The sequence below is a fragment of the Orycteropus afer genome, unplaced genomic scaffold (assembly GCF_000298275.1).
Source record: "Orycteropus afer afer isolate SDZICR_OR568_19922 unplaced genomic scaffold, OryAfe1.0 scaffold00023, whole genome shotgun sequence".
Lineage (NCBI taxonomy): Eukaryota > Metazoa > Chordata > Mammalia > Tubulidentata > Orycteropodidae > Orycteropus > Orycteropus afer.
Genome location: NW_006921610.1, coordinates 8,917,373 through 8,922,801, shown reverse-complemented (window position 1 = coordinate 8,922,801; position 5,429 = coordinate 8,917,373).

Below are 5,429 nucleotides of genomic sequence, written 5' to 3'. Positions count from 1 at the left end.
GCCCTGGCTAGGATTTCCAGTACAATGTTGAATAGAAGTGGTGATAGCAGGCATCCTTGTCTGGTTCCTGTTCTCAAGAGGAATGGTTTCAGTCTCTCTCCATTGAGAATAATGTTGGCTGTTGGTTTTGCATAATGCGTGGCATGCAGTTTTTGCTGTTTTTTTTTTAATGCCCTACTATCTCAAAATGGTACCCACAAACATATCCCTCACTTTTGTGATATAGTTTTAGATGTAGACTCAAGAATAAGTTTGAACTGGTGGGGACTTTCTAAACAGTGGCTAAAGACATAAATCCCTTTTCTCTTTTCCCCAATTGCCATCGGGTTGATTCCACCATATTAGTGACAACATCGGTATCAGAGTAGAACTGTGCTCCATAGGCTTTTATTATTAGGAAATAGATCACCAGACATTTCTTCTAAGGGACCTTTGGGAGGACTCGAACCTTCAACATTTTGGTTAGTAGATGAGCACATTAACCATTTGTACCACTGAAACATGAATGAAGACAGGAAAAATACACAGTAATAGTTATTCATCCTAAAGCTTTCCCTGTTAAAAGATAAAGTTGTGGATACTGAAAGCAGCTTTGGCAATATAGCCTTTTAAACAGAGTGCCAGGGACACATTCACAACTGGTACATAGTGCTTAAGCAGTTAATTCATTTTCTTTAAGTGCTAAGATGTTTGGCTGCTAACCAAAAGGTCAGTGACTTAAACCCACCAACTGCTCCATGGAAGCAAGATGAAGCAGTCTGCTTTTGTAAAGATTTACAGCCTTGGAAATCCTGCAGGGGTCACTATGAGTTGGAATTGACTCGATGCAGTGAGTTTGGTTTTGCAAATACATAATGTGTTTGTGTGTGTGTATACATACACACACACAAATACATAATGTGTTTGTGTGTGTGTATACATACACAAACACACACACATATATATATACACATATACATATATATATATATACACACACACATATACATACATACATACATACATACACACACACACACACACATTGTACCTACACATATATCCAAATGAACTTATTGTGTAAAATTTTTGCTTTAGTACGTTCTCTCAATCTTGAATATATAAATACAGATAAAAATGAACATCACATCTGTGTGATCACTTTATTTTTATGATCGTTTTTTGATGTCAGCTGAGATTAAACAAAGTCAAAAGTGCTAGCCATCACCTGCAGACCAGTGTGACCCTGAGTGCTTAGTTTTCTCACCTAAGCTACACCATCTATCCTGGGATGATACACTCCTGCACTGAACAAATGTAGAATAATGGATCCTTAGCCAGCTGTCTGCCATTTTAGCCTATATTTCTATTATGAGAGCTTCAGTTGGTTGTTAAATGTGTTGTATAAAGCACGCAAGGATACGGGACATAAAAACAGTGTTTCCCATGCCCAGACTATGTTGCCCTTCGGTTTATATTTATGCAGTTCTGCCAATTGAATCTCTCATTAATGGCACCAAATGCTTGTGTGCCTGCAGCTCTTCTGCAGAATTCCTGTCCAGTGAGTCTTTCTCTCAAATGTAAAGGGGACACCTCCTATAGAGAAAAGGAAAAAATCTTTCCCATTTTCCTACCTGACAATAGACCTACCACCATAGAGCTAATTTTGACCTCATGCCCTTGGCTTTTTTAAAGAAATGGCCAAATGAAGGGTCCATCTGGATCCCTTCAAAACAAATGTCAGACATTAAACTTGTATTTTTTGTGTCTTTTGTATGATAATGCAGAGAGCCCATTAATTTGAGAATTAAGTATCAGGAAAGAGTTTTCTTTTATAAAATAATGAGAATTATGTGTCCCTCTATGTCTCCCTCTCAATTTCTATGAAGTACAGAGCAAACGTAAAACATAAGCAGAGATTTTAGTCAGTATTTTGAGGGCCTTCATGTTAAGTGAAGGTTCGTGGTGGCACAAATGCCTTGCACTCTATTACTAACTTAAAGAGTCAGTTTGAACCTACCCAGTAGTGCCATGGAAGAAAGGCCTGGTGATCTGATTCCATAAAATTACAGCAAAGAAAACTCTATGGAGAAGTTCTATACACATGGGGTTGCCATGACTTGGAACTGACTCCATGGTATTTGTTTTTTTTGTTTTGTATTGTTTTTTAATGTGTAAGCGATTTGACATAAACCTCTTAAAAATTGTATATAGAAGCAAACGGGGTTAAAGTTATTTTCATCTCTGTGAAGGATGCTTTCAAACTTATATCAATTAGCACATTTGTGTAAATAGTTCTATAAAATACAACAACCTGATCTTAATTTTTTTAAAACAGAGTGTAATTTTCAACTCCTAAACATCTAAGCTTTTTATTTTGCTCATGTGGAGTTGTTACCATTTTACCCTATCTGTGTCATGAATGCCTTCCCAAAAAATGTAAAATCAGGTCTTTGACAAAATGCAGCTGATAAGCTATTATTTTAGAAGTGTTTGTTTAGCTTTTTCTTAGAATTTGAATCACATTTAAATGATGTTTTAAAAATTAGATAGACTTTCTCCAACCAAATTATATAGTTAATATATGATTAGATTTAAAATTGATTTGTTTAGTGGAATTATTTTAACGTTAGCACTGTGTTAGACTCTCTCTTTTCTCAGGCTGCATGTCATAGGAAAACTCTCTCTTTTCACATACGTATATTGCACAACATATGCTAGCTCAACAAAGTCTACATGTACAATCCAGTGACATTGATTACACTCTTCAAGTGGTGCAACCATTCTCTCTATCCTTTTCCAAATCATTTTACCACCATTAACATAAACTCAGTGTCCCCTAAGCAAAAACTCCCCCTTTCTCCCTCTCTACCACCCCTGGTAACACTAATAATCTTTGATATCTATACATTTGCATATTTCATATAAGCAAGATCATACAGTATTTGTCCTTTTGCTGGACTTATTTTGCTCAGCATAATGTTTCCAAGGTTCATTCATGTTGTGACATACGGTGAGACTTCATTTCCCTTTATGGCTGAGTACATTTCTATTTTGTGTATATACCACATTTTGCTTATTTATTCATCTGTTGATGGACATTTTGATTGTTTACACCTTTTGGCTCTTATGAAAAATGCTCCAATGAACATTGGTGTTCAGATTTCTGTGTGTGTTCCTGCCTTTATTTCTTCTGGTTGTATACCTATGATTGGTATTTCTGGATCATGTGGTAGTTCTATGTTCAACTTTTTAAGGAACCCCAAAACTGTTTTCTACAGTGGCCGTATCATTTTACAATCCACCAGCTATGTATGAGGACTCCAGTTTTTCCATAAGCTCAGCAACACTTATTATCTACCATCTTTTTGATCACTGCCATGTTTATAGGGGTGAGATGGTATTTCATTGTGGAAAACTTCTATCTTTTGTATTGGAAAATTTATGTCATTATGCTTAGAAAGGAGATACTCATTTCTGTGAAGTTTTGATCTTGTGTTTGATGGGAATTTATTTTTTAATGTTTGTATTCTTTAAAATAGTACAGCAGAAATCTGAAATATTATGGGAACATTCCATTATTTTTCTGATTCTTTAGGGCATAACTGGAATTCTTCATTACTCTCCTTCCATAAAAATCATAGTGTCTTAGAAGTGGGAGGGACCTTGATGGCCATTTATCCAGACTTCCACTTGATTGCAGTAGAGAGAATTTCTGAATCCTCCTAAGAAGTGTGTGCATATGACTCAACACAGTGTACTGGATTTGGTCCAGTTAGAATAGAATAAAATTGGACAATTATATCCCTTGATCTGGTCTCTGGTCTCCTAATGATGTGAGAAGAAGCAGGAGGGAGGGAGTAGTAGGGAAAAGTGGCACCTAACTTTCTTGAATACCATCTAAATAAAAGATATTTAATCTATAAAATTGTCCTTGATCAACACAATACCTTAGAGTATTGACCTACAAGTCTCTAAGCCTGTTTTCTTATTGGTAAACAGGGACAGTATTTCTTAAGTCTCTGGCTCAAAAAAAACCAAACCAAACTCACTGCTGTCAAGTCGGATCCAACTCACAGCAATCCCTCCTTGGGTTTCCGAGATGGTATCACTACAGAAATAGATCGCCCAATCTTCCTTCTGAGGAGTGGCTGCTAAGTTTGAACCGCCAGCCCTCTGATTAGCAGTCTAATGCCTTAGGCACTACACCACCAGAGCTCCTAACTTTCTGGCTACTTGGTTAGTAAATGTAGAAACAGAATTTAATTATATATCATTCTGAATCTAAATCTCATCATTTATCTCAAAGATGATTTGTATTAACTTTTAGCAGTCACACGTCACCAGTGACTTATATTAAGTTTTTGATCCCAGTATTTTTTGGGAGCCAAAGGACTGCATCCGTCTTCATCATCATTGTTTACCACAGTACTTGGTGTAAGTGTATGATTCTTCACCTTACTGCTTCTAAGATTTTGAAAAGCTATAGTGAAGGGTTGAATTGTAACTATTTTTCCCTATTAAATGTTGCTATCCAAGGGTAAAATCTGTAGTACTCAATGGAAATTTTAGATCAAGTTGATGGATTGAGCATAAGCTAAAAATCTTTCTCCACTCTGCTTTAGGCATATAGAAATGCTAGATTAAACATTTTTTAAATTAAAGGAGTTCACATTTAAAATTGAAAGGAAAAAGGAATTGTCCATGTACCAGAAATATCGAAAGAATCCATCAGAGCAGGTAGGAGCTGAAGTTGGAGAAGCTGGGCTCTGAATGCCCAGGTAAGGACAGGAACTAAAACCCATGCAAGGAAAGGAAGTAGAACAGAGTTTCCTACATAAATCCCAGGAGCTCTCCTCATGAATTCAATGGGGGAATCAGACCTATCGCCATTGTCTAAACGTTGTCCAAACTGTTCACTGTACTGTTCCTTAATAATCAGAAACAACACTTTCTGTGGATGGTAATGTCATCCAGATGGGTGTGGAATCCACATCTTTGAACCATATGCAGGTGTGGGACCCATGTTCAGAAATCTTAGGGTAAGGCCTGATTCGAAGTCCAGGTACCCTAGAAAATCCTCTTGAAAGACAAGTGACTAAAATTTAAAATATTTAGGGAACTATATTCACAACTGGACCAATAAGGAACATCATGACAAACTAAGAAAAAAGATTAAAGTTGTCAAGCATTTCATTTTGCTTGGATACACAATCAACACCCATGGAAGCAGCCATGAATAACTCAAATGACATATTACATTAGGCACATCTGCTACAGAAGACCTCTTGAAAGTGTTAAAAGCAAAGATGTCACTTTGAGGACTGAGGAGCAAGCCATAGTATTTTAAGTTGCTTCTTATGCATGTGAAAGCTGGACACTGAATAAAGAAGATCAAAGAAGGATTTATGCCTTTGAATTATGGTATTGGCAATACACACACACACACA